A 14,907-nucleotide genomic window follows, 5' to 3' on the forward strand; every position below is an offset into this window, starting at 1 on the left:
ACCGAGCTTGAAATCCTGGGGAAGGGAGAAGGGGTGAGCTTTTGGCATTCCTGTTTTTACATGGTAGACGATAAAACAATATAATTCCATCAGATCCAGGGTTGTTGGGGAGATGAAAAGCCAAGAAGTCTAAACCCTAATAGGGCAACGATTTTTGGCTAAAAACAAGTAAAATGAAAAGTATGTATTTGATTTACATGAATTATTTATACTCTGTCTTTATAATCATATAATGTGTTGGGGATTTTTTTTTTCCTTTAATAATCAAGAAATACCTGCTATAGTTGAGTGGCAGGAGATGTCAATGCAAGTTGTGCCCTGGGTTGTGCATAACTCAAATGAGAGTCTCTAGAGATGTAGTCCTGCATTTGCAACAAGGCTGATAACATGCTTTACAGCCTGGCAGGAAGGTAGTGGGAAACTGGGTGGTGTATCTATGCCTGTGAACTCTTCCTTTTTTGAACAGGGTAGAGATGTCCTAAAGAAAAGGAAAATACAAGAAGACAGGACTCTCGAGGCATCAGCCTACACACACACACACACACACACACACACACACACACACACACACACACACACACAACCACAATATAAGCTTTAGAAATAGCCACTTGCCTACTCCCTGGGGCAAGTAGTGGTTTAAGCTAGAGGAGTCTGATCAATGCTCTTTCATTCATTTAACTACCAGTATACCTCGCAAGGGAGTTTTAAAAAATGTGCGTGAGCTGTTAAAAACTTCTGTTCATGTTTCTACATCTGATTTATGCATATTTGATATGCAGAGATCCTATAACGTGGATGAAGGTCATATTCAGGGGAGGGAGGAAGATCTGAATTATCTATACGTGATCGGCTCTGCTGAGAGCCACCCCTCTCAATTGGCAGAAGGTGGGTGATCTAGCCACAGGCAAGGCCCCAGTGTCCTCAATCTGCTTGGCTCAGACATTATAAAACTGTGGTGGCTTCCTTCCTTCTTGGTTTATCTTGTCTCTGAGGCCTCATGCCACTGTTGAGAACCATAGTGGAAATGTCATCAACACTGAACATGTTACTGCCCCTCCTGGTACTGCCAGTACCTTCATCCCCCCAAAATCCCTACCCCCTCACCCCCATGGTCTTGGTGCTAAGATAACTTTAGAATCATTGCTGCTAGTCAATAGCTTTTCATTATATAAATATATTATATATTATATATTATTTTTGAAATGTTTTTGTTTGTTATCAACAGTGATGTAGCATGCTAAAAAAAAAAAGGACAAAAAACAAAAAAAACTGGGTTCCTCCAACTGTCCCACTGCCAGGCCTCATATGCTGCCTTCTTCAACAAATCAATGCACCCCTGCCTGGTGACATTCACCCCCCACCCTGGTTGCACACATACTTTCCCCCACCCTCCTCTGAGCAAGGAGAAAGCAGAAACTAGCAAGGAAAGGCCCAAACAAGCCCCTTTCTGATGCTTTGAAATCCCAGCCTTGTTCACTTTTCCATTCTGAGCTGATGTCTCCCTCCACCTGCTCCTCCCATGTGGGTCAAAGCCTAACTGTGGTCAAGTGGGGTGGTGTTGCAAAGCACAAGGCCCCGCCTTTCCCAGTGTCTGGGGAGTTTCATTGAACATCACAGGGACAAGATGGCTTGAGGACAGAGATGGCCAGTGAGGTGGGCCTCGGTGCAGGGCAGAAACGATAGGTTGGGATCCCTTCTTCTAGCCAACAGTTGCCTTACACCTTCTCTTTCCTCCCTCTGCTCCTCCCCACCCACTACATTGGGATCTTCTACAAAAGGGGCACCCCCTAGACCACTCATTTGAAAACCAGGAACAGAGAATCAGTGTCTGCCTGAGCACCTAGTCCGGGCTGCAACTGTTTCTTCTCCAGAGATATGTCCAAAATTAGCTCACATCTTTAGCTACAGGGGAAAAAAATCCTTTGGGCCATTGCCAGTGCCTACCCTGTAACTCCTGAGAAAGCTGGGAGCAGGTGACCTGCCTCTGGGCCTAGAAGGAGCTGCTGTTGGCAGCGTGTGGCTGAGGATGGTCACCTTCCAAGCTGGCCTTCAGACCTCGGAGAAGCCGAGCTCTCAGGCAGTCTTGAAGTTCGGCAGGGTGCCTTTCAAACTCTGGGTGCTTGTGGCTTCTGCTGAGTTCAGCCAGGCCTCGGCTATGACAGATACTCTGTAGGCCACTTTGCCCTGGACAGGGAGTAACCAGGGAACAATTTAAGTGACACACCACTGCAATTCACATATGGTTTTTTCGCAGCTTGGATGCTCCCTGGGAGGCTCAGTGCTTTTATCCTGTGAATTCTGCATGTGATTACCTGTGATTTCTGTCGTAGGTATTTCCCACTCTTCTGCCTCCTCGAGAAGGACTTGGGTTGATGCGACACTCAGGGTCTGGCCCAGGGAACCATATGCTTGGCTAGCCTAATCTCCCTTTGATGGATATTTAAAAAAAACTGTGGACAGATGGTCCTTGCATCCCAAATGTGGTCGCTTCAGATAAGACAGACTCCTTTAACTCAGCTCCTGGCTTAGGAGTGACAACCATAGGCTTAGAATGAAGTGTTTCTCTGGGGCTGAGACCTGCCCTAATTGGACTGGCTGATTAGTGACTTTCTTTGGCTCACAGAGAGGTGAGATCAATGTTGATGCCCAGGTTCGTGGCCATTTGTGCCAAGCAGACACATTGCAGAGCCTGGGAGCCAGACGCTCTTATGATTAAAATGAAGATGGGAAAAAAGACCCCTTGCCATCTTGTGTCTGTAAACCCTGAGGACAGCCCAGCCCTGTCTGCATCTCTTGCCATGTCAAATCCCCAAGTTTTGCCTGCCTGGTTGGCATGAGAGTCCAGGCATCAGAAGCAGCCTGTGGCATCTCATGACACCAGGCGTGTCCTCACATGGGAATGAGAGCAGGTTCATTCACCAGGATCCCTGAATGGCAGGGTCTGAGCCCCTGAACCTATGGCACATGGGCGCCTCTGACCCCAGCCCCTGCTATGTGTTCCCAAGTTGAGCTGTTTGGCTGAGCCACTTCCTATGACATGCTTATGTCAACCCTTTTGTTTAGAGAAAGGACCATGTAATTATTTAAAGTAATGTTTACTTGTTTGGAGGTGAAGTCAAGAAGGAGAAAACAGAGAAACACATGTCTAAGGCTGAAAACGACAGTAGAGAGGCTAAGATGGACAACAGATTTGACCCAGCCTGGGCTGTGGGGCTGGCATCACTTTGGCCGTTTGTTCACCTGGAGCCTGATGGGGTCCAGAAGTGGCCTGGGGTCTTGAAATATACAACTTCTCTCTTCTAGATTCCCCCCCCGCCCCCATTTATTTTTCATACTACCTCCTCTAGGAACAGGAATTCTATAGCTAGATCTGCTTTGGGCTTATGGTCTGGGTTGATTTCCAGGTAGAATTCATGGTTTTTCCTGGTCCCTACATCTGATTTTGGCAGAAGGCTCCAGTTGGAGGGGGAACTCATACCCCCTCGCCCCTTCAAGACGCAGGCCCAGCCAGGCCAGGCTGGGACAGCTGAAACAGGCAGCCAGGCTCCCTTATACAAGACAGGAGTGTTCAGAGGGCAGTCGGGCTTGGAAGGTCCATTCCAGACACCAGTCTCCTGGGGGAGATGGTGCTGTGTTGTGGGTTTAATCTGGCTCCTCCTCAAATCCTCAGCAGGGAAGGCATGTCAAGAGACAGGCAAGGCCCTTCTCCTGCTTGGAGGGAGGCCCTTCTCTTGCTCTCTGTTGGTCAGGGTGCTTTAGTTGAGTGGACAGAGCTGTGATATTTTAAGGAGCCTTTGAGATGATCTTTGCATGTTAGCCAGAGGGAGAAAAAGTGCCCTTTTGGGAGGAAAATGGTACGGACCTCCTCTTCCATCTGGCACTTTCTTCCCCCCACCCTACCCCTTCAAGTGGTATTGCCCTGGAAACACCTATGCAATCCAGTCTCCCTAGGAGAGAATGCATGGAAGCAGGGGTATGTGCAGTGTATAAACAGATGCTACAGCATATATATATATTGTATATATGGACATATACAGTACGTATACACACAGAGTAAGAGATTAAATCACGTCTATATATCTATAAATAATATCCTATATATTTATACATTTCTATGTTCTAAATAGCTATAAAAATAGAGTCTATAGAGCTGGAAGAGCAGCGGGAAGCCTGTCGCTGTGTTGTGCAAAGGGGGAGGAGGTGGGGCCTTTGAAGGGGGAGGTGTGGAAGCGCAGCAGGCAGGGTTTGCTGGCATGGGGCCTCCTACCCACGATGTTGGAGAAGAGAGTGGCTGGTCCCGGCCCTCTCCATGCACTTTCCCTCCTTCTCCACAGGCTTGGTCTGAGGTTGGAAGGAGATACCCCCTGAGGGCCAGCTGAAGTGCCCCCTACCCACCCCCCCACAAGCCTATGTTTAGGTAGTCACATTGCTTGGCAGAAGAGCATGGCCTCTGACCCCTGGTGGAGGGACCATGGCACAAACACCCCCCACGCCCTCCCCCACCAGGAATGAGCAGCGTCAGTGGCAATAGGTGCAAATTGGATCAAGAGTGGTCCAGGAAAGATGCCACCCTCCCCCACTTAGATGCTTTTGCTTCTCCCTAGAGGCCGAGCCTCTGAAGTGCAGCCGTCCTGGTCTCCCTCACCCGCTCAACCACTGTCTGCCAGGGCAGGGGGGAATGAAGTGGGCTGCGTGAGCATTGCCAGGCAGCGCTGCCCACACTCCAGGCTATCTGACATATCCGCACACTCAGAAACTCAATGGCAACTCAAGTTCAGAAGCAGGACTTTGGCCCAGCCCGCTCTGCGCAGCTGCTGCTGCTGGCTGTACTCAGGACCACGCTGTCCCCCCTCCTCCTGCCTGGTGGCCCCTCACCCCAGCTCCGCTGTAACAGGCAGGTTTCGTTCACATACACTGTTCTGATTCTGTGACTCAAGGCAGAGGCTGATCCAGGACGCCCCAAGCCCACCTACTTCCGTTGGGGGGCACCTTCCTTGGGTGGTCCCCAGTTCCCACCCCAAGTCGGGTGGGGATGTCTGGGGGTCAGAGGGGTACAGCTGGCAGCGTGACGGAGGGCTCCTGCAGCCCTGATGGGAGTCAGAGCCCATTCACTTCCCATGTTCTCTCTATGGTTACTTCTCCCTGGAGGCAGGAGAGGAGGGTGTACTGGGGCTGCGGCTGGTGAGAGGCAGAGGGCAGCTGCTTGCTGTCCTCTGCGAGCCAGCCTTCTGTCTTTTGGCTCTACACAGGCACTTCTTCCCCATCCTGAGCCTCCTCCAACCTCCATCCTACTTTGCCCAACCATCATACCAACATACCTCAGTCTCCAGCAGACTCAGCCCTGTAGCTACAGTCCAGGGCGGGTCTGTTCTGCCAATGCCCACCTCCTTGAGCCACAGCTAGCTGCCGAGCGGGTCTCGGAACACCCTGCAGTGCCTGGCTCAAGAGACAGCAGGCCCGGCCCCAGCCTTCCTCCCACTGCAGTGGACCAGACCCATGGCCAAGGGCTGGCCATCCCCAGGTAGCAATCCCACAAAGCACTGTACCTCAGAGAGAGCGTGTGCCATGGGGCCTCATGGGACCGGGCCTCCATCCAAAGGAGGACAGCCGGTTACAGTACTGCATGTGACAGACAAAGGCCAGGCTGCCCTCGGGCACCCCTCAGTCTTCACTTTTGTCTTTCCGGAAGAACCAGCAGTCTGATTGGGTCATTTTCAGCCCGTCTCTCTCCTTCTTTCCACCCCCACGCTGCTGAACTATTTTCATTTCAATCACAAAGGAAAAATAAAGTGGGGGTGGGAGGAATACCTAGGAGTCTATTATCACATGCATATTACTATGTTAATACTTTCTTTAAGAAAAAAAAATCTCAATGTTATTATTTTGCAGACTACGCTTTATAGTACCTGTGTGTCGGGACCTAGAACACTGGATACAAATAGAGCTATGTTGGTTTATCATAATATGTACGCAGAAACCTTCCTTTTGTCATATTATCCTTGTAATGTAAGAAGATTGTTAATAAAAGCATTTAAATTCACTCAGCAAGGTTGGATCCCTGCCTCGTTGCCTCTGTCCCAGGCCTGTGCTCTGGATGATTCAGAAAGGGCACCACAAGGGCTCTCTGGCATAGGGGTAGGAGCTTGCCTGCTGCTAGATTGGAAGGAACAAGAAGAGGCCTCTTTAGCCCCTTCTTGCTGCTCACGATTTTCCCCCAGTAGAGTCCACTTCCAAGCAGGTAATCTAGGTGCCTCACCAGTCAGGCCAACAGAGGTGCCAGTGAAACTGTTCAAAATAAACATACCTGCCCCCCTATGCATTTACCGCACATGGATCTCTTTGAGGAAGCATGCAGAGCTGCTGCTGATAAATTCTTGTTCCAATTCTCCCTCTCACTGCCTTGCCCGATTCTCCACTTGCAGGTCTGGTCCCTGGAGAAGGGTCTTTTCTCGATAGTTTGCCAGTGGCATTGTTATGTATGGTGGTGGGTGATGAGAGATATTTTGCCCAGATTGATTTAGAAAGAAGATGCGCATAACTTCAATAAAGACATAGATAATGTGTTTTTACTTTTTACTCTGGAGATGCTATCTTCCTGCTCTCAGCTTCTCCCCCCACCACCCCACCCCAGTTTAGCTTCCTTTCAGTGGCCTTTTCTCTCTCCCCTTAACTTCTGCCTTCTTAGTGTCTGCCATTTTCCACTCAGCCCCTGAAGCACCACCCCCCTTCCCCATTGGTCACTTAGACTTCCACAGTCCCCATGGAAGTTTCTAGTTCTCTTCTTCGCAGAGGAGGAGTAGGGGAGAAAGGAGCAAAAGGGCACAGCTGTGCATGTCAAACCAGCCCAGGTGAACCAGTTACAGCACCGCCCCCCCCACCCCCCGGCTAGGCTACCCAGATTTGACCCACATTTGCAGCAGTATCTGGAACATGTTAACGATTTCATCACCAGGAAGCAAGGGAAGTAAAGACCCCCCATCTGCACTTGGCCATGGAGTTGGCCTCCCCAAAGCAGGGCTGAGTGGATGTGGTAAGTTGGGGAAGGTCTATTCCATTCCCCTCCCTCCCTCTTCTCCCCAGCTTCCTTCTCCAAGGTTCAAGGACAAGTTGAGTTCACTGCACTCAAAACCCTAAGGGCCACCATGGGACAGTTTCTAGTACGATCTTTTTAAAGCACAGATCCAATCATGGCATCCTCTCTGCTTAACACCCTCCAGTGGTTTCCCCTTATTGTTAGAATTAAATCCAAACTCCTGATCACGATCCATCAGCCCCAGACAGACTAGCCCCTGCCTATGTTGCAGTCTCATCTTGTCCTCCCTTGCACTGGGCTCCAGCCATACTGGCTTTCAATTCACCAAGCTCTTTTCTACCTTGGGATCTTCCAGTACCCTGAGCCCACTGCCTGAGATAGCTTTTCCCAGGACAGCTGCATGGCTGAGCATTCTCCTCTTTTTAGGTCTCAGCTAAAATGCCATCTTCTCGGAGGGTTCCTTCCTGACTGCCCTCTCTAATAGTCACCCTCAACTTAAGGCACTGTGTCTTATTCCTCCTGATATTTTCCTTCATAATGCTTATCTCAGTCTGCAACTATCTAATTTCCATGTGTGTGCGTGTGTGTGTGTGAGATTGTTTCATGTCTGTCTTCTCCCTTCAGATTATAATGCCCACAAGGGAAAAGCAGAGGCATTTTAATACCACTGCGCATAGCAACCAACGCAGAGGAGGTGCTTCATCCATGTGTATGGAAGGGATGCACGAATTCAGCGGCTCCTGATAGAAGTGCAACTCCAGCAATGCTGTATTGGTCACTGCTGAAGTCCTAGATACTTCCACTATGCCTGTCTCTGTCTCATTTTCCTCACTTGATCAGAATGACCCTGCCCCTGACCCCTGGCTACATCTGGTCTTGACCCAGCCCCTCCTTACAAAACTGGAGGTTGTCCCGATGGTGATTATTTGAGTTCCCCTTTGCTCCAACTTGCTCTTGCCCCTTGGACAATGTTCTTCCCCATCCAGGCAGGTGTCTCCTGATTTCCCTATGGAAAAGAACTTTCCAGCTCCTTCCAGCTCGGTGATTCAGAGAGTCTGTGGTTCCAGGGAGAATTCTGAATTCCACGTGACCTGGCCTGTGCATCTAAGGGACCTTCCAGTAAAGACCCTTGGCCACTGGCTCTACCCCAGAGCCTGGACTTTCGGGTTACACAGTACCAGATTCAGCTCTCCTTCTTCCTCTTATGAGCTGTGAGACCTTGGACAAGCCACTTACCCTTGTCTGTTTCTTCAGTGCTTAGCACAAAGCGGTGGCTTACTACGTGCTCATTATCATCATTATCATCATTATCATCGTTATTGTGACCTCTTAGGTAGGATGAAGTAGGTGCTAGAAAGTATCGAGGTTCCCTGCTGCCATTCTCTTTCACCCAGAATTCCTGGGGCTATCCTGGGTGAGGGGTCACCTGTGACTTTTAATACAGAGCCACCTACACCTATATCTGGCATGGACACTTCAGCCTGAATGGGGATCACTTCCATTCTCAGAGAGATCCTTAGGGCAACTTCTGCTTCCAATAGCTCATCTCAGCAGCCCAGGTGAACCTCCAGGGGAAAGGAGGGACTGCAGAGTGGATTTGTTTGTTTTGGCTGCAAAAGCAGGTTTCTCCTTGCTAGTCCTTGGCTGGAATCCCTGGGTTTCTAAAACAGGATTTCTGCCATCACCTACTTGCCAACAGGCTGTCCTGAAACACCAAGAAAGAGCATTGGGAAATTGGGACAGGAAACCATGCCCTAGCATGGGCTGCATTGACAGGAGACCAAACCCACCTGGAGACAAGCCACCACGGTGCCTTGATCACACAGTGGCCACCACTAGACCAGACCAGTCTCCATGGTACCATCTGGCTTCCAGCACCAAGACTGGCTTCCTATATTCTTCTCCCAGGTAAGCACCTCCATCTCTGGCTTGGGGAAGCTGCTGAGGTCCCTGCCAGGGACCACCTGTACTGGCTCACCCACAGGAAGTGAAGAAGGGGACTATGGGGGCAGCCAACACTTGTGCTAAGAAAATGCCCAACCCCCTAAGTCCATCCATGGCCACATCCCTTGGCTTTATCCTTGCCAGGAGTCTGCCCCAGGAGGAAGACAGAACAGATGCTAGAGTTCAAAGCTCCTGAAATGGTGGTGCTTCCAACTGGCCCTAAAATAATAGAAACTCTCAGGTGGATAATTACCACCAGTCCCATTAGCAATTAAGCAAATGAGAAGAGGCTGACTTGGAGCCTCAGGTTCCCTTGCATATTGTCTAGAGGAGTGGGTGGCTGTCAGGAGGGACTGTGGGGTGATGCCAGGGGGCATACCAGGCACAGGGTAGGGAGGGCAGCTACACATATCCATGGGTTTAGTTTGTTTTACGCAGAGATAGGAAGCAAAAGGTACATGTGAAAAGTAAGTTGTTGCCAGTCTAGATCACAGAATCAAAATTGTTAAAGCTGAAAAGGGCCTTATGGATCATTTGGTCCAAATTCATTTTATAAATGTGGAAACTGAGGCCCAGAGGCAAGTGACTTTCCCAGGGCCATGAAGGTGGCCAGTGACACAGCCAAGTTGGGTTGTGGGTTTTCAGCTCCTAAATGCAGTGTCTAGACATGAGTCAATTTTATATGCAGGAGCAGAGTTTGTTAATGTTTAAGGCACTTCAAAGGGAAGCTGTTGTATAAAGTGATTAATGAACTCTTACTCCTGCTTCCGTTTTTCTTTTTATCTAAATCCGGCTCTTAAATATTAGTTTTGGGTTCAGGTGGGCCATATTCATAGTTACCTGTGAAACATAGCATATGTAATATTTGGCTATGTGGAATAAAACCCACTTATCCTATTTTATTATGGAAATAAAAATCCTGGTTGTCATTAAAATTTAATGTATGTATGTATATAATATAAAATTAAAAATTATACTCATATGCACAGACTTGGAATGTGAAGACATCTTGTGGCTTTCTTTATGGATCATTTATCCTATTTAAGAACCTTCACTTTTAATTCCCTATGACCTGGCTGATTTTCTACTGGCTGTAAAATTCAGGCCCTGCCTCTTGCTTAATGCCAGGGCCTCTTTCTCCAGAGGCCAGGGCTTCAGTGGCCACCAGGAGGGCTTTGGGTGACAGAATCCCAGAAGTCCCCTTGTCCCTGCTCACCACCTGGAGTTCCAGGGTACCACTTCCTGCTGCACTGACCTTCCATTGATGGGGGTCTTTCTTCTAGGGAAGTTAAAGAAAGAGGAGTCAGTAGTGTCCATGTAATTTTTCTTCTCGGGAATGAAGTCAAAGTCCAAAGAGGACTTACCCAGCCTTTGTGCTATGGTTTGAATGTCCCCCCAAATTCATTGAAGCCTGACCCCCATTGTAACAGTGCTAAGAGGGTGGGAATTCTGATTATGGTATTTGAAAGGTGGGGCCTTAAAGAGTGGTTAAATTGTGAGGACAGTGCCCTCATGAATGGATTGATGCATCCTTGGAGTAATGGGTGCAGTTCTGATGACTTTATAAGGAGAGTGAGTGAGAATGGTAGCTTTCTCTTGTTCAGCCCATTCTCACCATGTGACACCCTGCATTGCTATAGAGAGTCACCACCAAGAAGGCCCTCACCAGACGTTTTCCCTGGACCTTGGACTTCCCAGCCCCCAAACTGTAAGAAATAAATTTTCTTTATAAATTACCAGTTTCAGGTATTCTGTTGTAAGCAACACAAATTGACTAATACATCTTGCATCCCTAATTATACACAACCATTTGATTCAGTACTCAAGCAGGGCCATCAAGGTGCATACATGCACGTGCACACACAGGCATACACCCATGGTCACACAGAGTACTCTATGACCTAGCAATTCTGCTCACTCCTAGATAGAAATCTTGGAGAAACTCATACAAGTGCACAAGAAAACATGCACTTTGTCCATAGTAGCATTTCCTGTAACAGCAAAAAAGGAAAAAAAGAAAGAAGGGAAACATCTATATGTACACCAACAGGAGGAGAATGGGACTGTGGTATATCCATACAACGTGGCATTATACAGCAGTGGAAAAGAGATGAACTAGAGCTACATATGTCTACATAGATGAAGTTCAAAATTTTGATGTTGAGCATAAATAGTGTGAAACAGTTTAAATATAGTTTTAAAACACACAAAAGACTCTATAGCGCTCAGGGTTCATGTACGCATGTAGTGAAAGTATAACGGAATGCTTGGAATGATAAACCCCATATTCAGGATCTTGGTCTTCTGAGTAAAGGGCTTCAACTGAGGGGACTTCAGCTGTAGTTGGTGAGTTTTATCAAACTTGGTGGCGGTTCATGAGTGCTTATCAGATAATTCTGCATTTTATATGTCTAAAATACTTCATAAAAGGAAAAGAGAAAACACCAGACAGCTGACCCCATTGGAAATTATTTATTTACCACTGCAAGGTTTTTGCTTCAAAGAGTAACACCAGACATATGGCTACAATGTCTCATGCATCTTTTTGTGCTTTGGTTCATGACTGCAAAACAAACACATACTTAGCATTTGACCACAGGAGACACAGAAGGCAGAAACAAATCACAAAGACTAGGTCTCTCTTTCGATGGCCCTCACCTCCATTTGGTTTAAGCTACAGCCACCTTCCACCCAGGACTCCTTTGTATCCAGAAGGAACTAGACCTGAAGAACTTCTTTCCTAGCTTGCTCTCTCTGACTTCCTTTGTTTGGGGTGATTTCTCATTCAACCCACAACAAGAGTCATATCTCAAATCAAAATGGACAGACATGTGCAAGGTCTTGATCAATAGGCACTCAACAAATATATATTGATTTGATGTAAGAAGGGCAGTCACAGATTCATGAGGGTGGACTCCTAATTCTCTATCCCCATAGCCCTATCTACAAAAGAACCAGATCACCTTTTGGGCAACAGCCCAATCTGAAATGGTCTCTCTCTTTATTTTCACCTCTGCTTCATGCCCTTCTTAGAAAATGTTCTCCAGAAAAGTACAAGGTTTTCCTTTCAGAAATGATCAGATGCATTCACATAGAGACCGAAGTACTCTAATTGGGTAGTAAATTGCAAATGTATCTGGTACAAGGTAAGCTGATGCAAAGATTACAGAAGTTTTTTTTTTTTTTTTTTGATTTGGCAGTCTGACATCTCTGGGTAATTTAAAATTCACTCAGATGGGGTTTTGGTGGAAAAGCACAGCCATTATATATTCTCCTCTCATTAATTACATTTACATGGAGAGGTAGGAATGTCATTAGGCAAATAGTAGTACTCAATGTCATGAATTTCTGCGCCAACTGCTAAGATGTCTGATGTCTTTACCATTGAGAACTCAGATAGGACTCCAATTTTTATGCCACTTGCAGTGTCACCTTCTGTCTACTCCCACATCCATCCATCCATCCATCATTCATTAATTCATTCAACAAGTATTATGGACAGCTTTATCTTAGGCACTTGGAATACACTCGTGAACCTAACAGACAACCCCCCCTGCAAAACCTATCTCATTTCTGTACATCCCTGCTAAGTGAGGTGATGGCTAACACCAAAGATGTTCTGTGTTGGAATTTAGCTCCTAACTTCAGCAAACTTTAGTTTGGATTCTGGAAGGCTAAAACTTTGCAATCCAAAGAAATGAATGCCTTGTGATGGAATGATGATGGATGGAGTTGATATTCTGGAACCAGGGGTCCTTCCCAGCCCACCTCAAATGTCCTTTAGTGGGGCTGTAAAGCAGGTGCATAGATTTATAAGGAAGTGGAACCCATGTTTCCTTATTTTTAGTCTAGAATCCAAACTTTGCTAGATTAGAGTAGCAGTACAGTAGCAGATGTTATCAAGAGAGTGCTGGTCAGCTTTCAGCTTACATAGGGAATATTTTGTTCTCTTTTTGTCATGCCAGTCAAAAAAAGAGAGAGATCAGGGTGACAAGGGGATCTCAAAAACATGTTATGGGAAACTGCGAACAAATCCTTTGCCTAAGAAACACTTGGCAGGAGCTGATCAACTTTAATGATCAAGGTCTCCAGTAATCTGAAAGTCTTTCCCATTAAGGAGGGATTAGATACTAATTTTTTCTGTTTCTTCAGAGGGTGTGTAGAAGTTATTTATGACACTTTTCTATTTCTGTACTGAAGGGGGAAATAATGACTAAAGGTTATAAGGTCCCTGCTCAGATTCTCCAGGAGAGGCCAAGTATGACGTGACTTATTGAAGGAATGAAGCCCTCACCCATCTCATCAAGGAATTCTCTCTCAGGGGACTGGAGTGACCTCTGAAGGCCCAGAGTTTGGATGTTAGTATAGAGTCCAAATGTAGAATCCATAGTTCTGGAAATGCCTGGGATGGTTCCAGCACCTTCCGGGTATTCTCAGCTGCCAATTTGAAGCAAAACACAGTAACCTAGATTAAAGATGATCTGCCAATGGTCCAGAGTTTGCTTTTAGCCAGGGAGTGCCTACAGCTTTTAAACACTATTTCATCTGTCACCTTATTCACAGACATGTGCTCCCATATCATTAGTCCTATTTTACAGATGATGAAACTGAGGTTCTGAAGGGCACTGAGAGCAACAGAACCCGGGAATCCTGGTTCATGGATGAGTATTATATCTACTCAGCAAGGCTCATATTTTGGACTCAATCAACAATGTGGACATCTTTGTGGAATAACAAGGTAGGAATTCAAAACCTGGCTGCTGGTTGCTTACTGATTAAAGGGTTGGGTCCTGAAAATGGAGGGAGGGAGGCACATTTGCAAAAGACCTCATTTCCTTCTTAAAGTTATCTTCCATGTCCACCTCCATGTAGCCAGATGTAATAGACTCAGTTGTTACCTAAATTCCTCCTGGCATGGCTGGAATGCTGACAAGGGACAGGTCTATCTCAGAGGGTCACTTTGGTGATGCTGGTGAATGGGACAATTAGTACTCAGAATCCTGTCCAGTGACTAAAAGGGGATCCCACCTATACTTTGTCAGGGAAGGTCTCCCCAAGTATAATATAAACTGATTTTGAGATAAAACAATAAAGTTCTTCAATAAAAAGCACAAAAAGCAGGATCAAAAAAGCACAAGTTAAAATATTAAGAATTAAAATAATTAAATAAAAAAAGGAGGCTCAAAATTTCACACTGAGCATTGAGGTGTCCAGTGTTGGAACTGGCTACCCCATCAAGGACTGTGGCTGAAAACTTGTCTGGAATGTTCTAGAAGGAATTTCTCCAAACGCAGCACTCTGACCTCTGCATTAGTGCTTGTTAGCAATGAAGGTTCCTGGATGTGGGCCAGGAATACTGCTTTGGAATGTCTGCAGGTGGGCCAGGAGTCTGCTGGTGCTTCTTCACATACTGCAGTTTGAGAACTGCTCGCCGCGGCCTTGAGAGGGGAGCTTGATTTAATGCTGGCTAAGGTTTCGTCGTATCCGGACAATCTCTAATTCTGTGAGTTGATCCAGGATACTTTCATTTCCTTCATTTTTTTAAATGCTTATTTTTAAAAAGCCAAATTCTTCTTTGCATCCATTTTTCCCCTAATTAAGCTTTCTCTCCATCTGGCCTAACCCCACCTGTAAAACCGACACATGAGTTGTATTTGACAAATGTCTCTTTCAATAACACAGATGAGCAAAATGCATTCCTCAGTGAGACCTGAATGTCCCTTTTCCATGCACTGCCCTTCTCTGCCTTGTATTTTTTTTTAGAAATGGGAGTGTAATGAGACAGGAATAGAATCCTGGCCTTTGCAAATGCGTCTGTCTGTCTTCTGGGCGTCAGAATGAGGATGGGCACAAAAAGGAGGTTGCAGAGGACAGCTGGTGCTGGAAGGCCCAGGCAGTGCCCTAGAGGGGAGTGGTCCAGGTGCTGG

The sequence above is a fragment of the Cynocephalus volans genome, chromosome 4, assembly GCF_027409185.1.
Source record: "Cynocephalus volans isolate mCynVol1 chromosome 4, mCynVol1.pri, whole genome shotgun sequence".
Classification (NCBI taxonomy): Eukaryota; Metazoa; Chordata; class Mammalia; order Dermoptera; family Cynocephalidae; genus Cynocephalus; species Cynocephalus volans.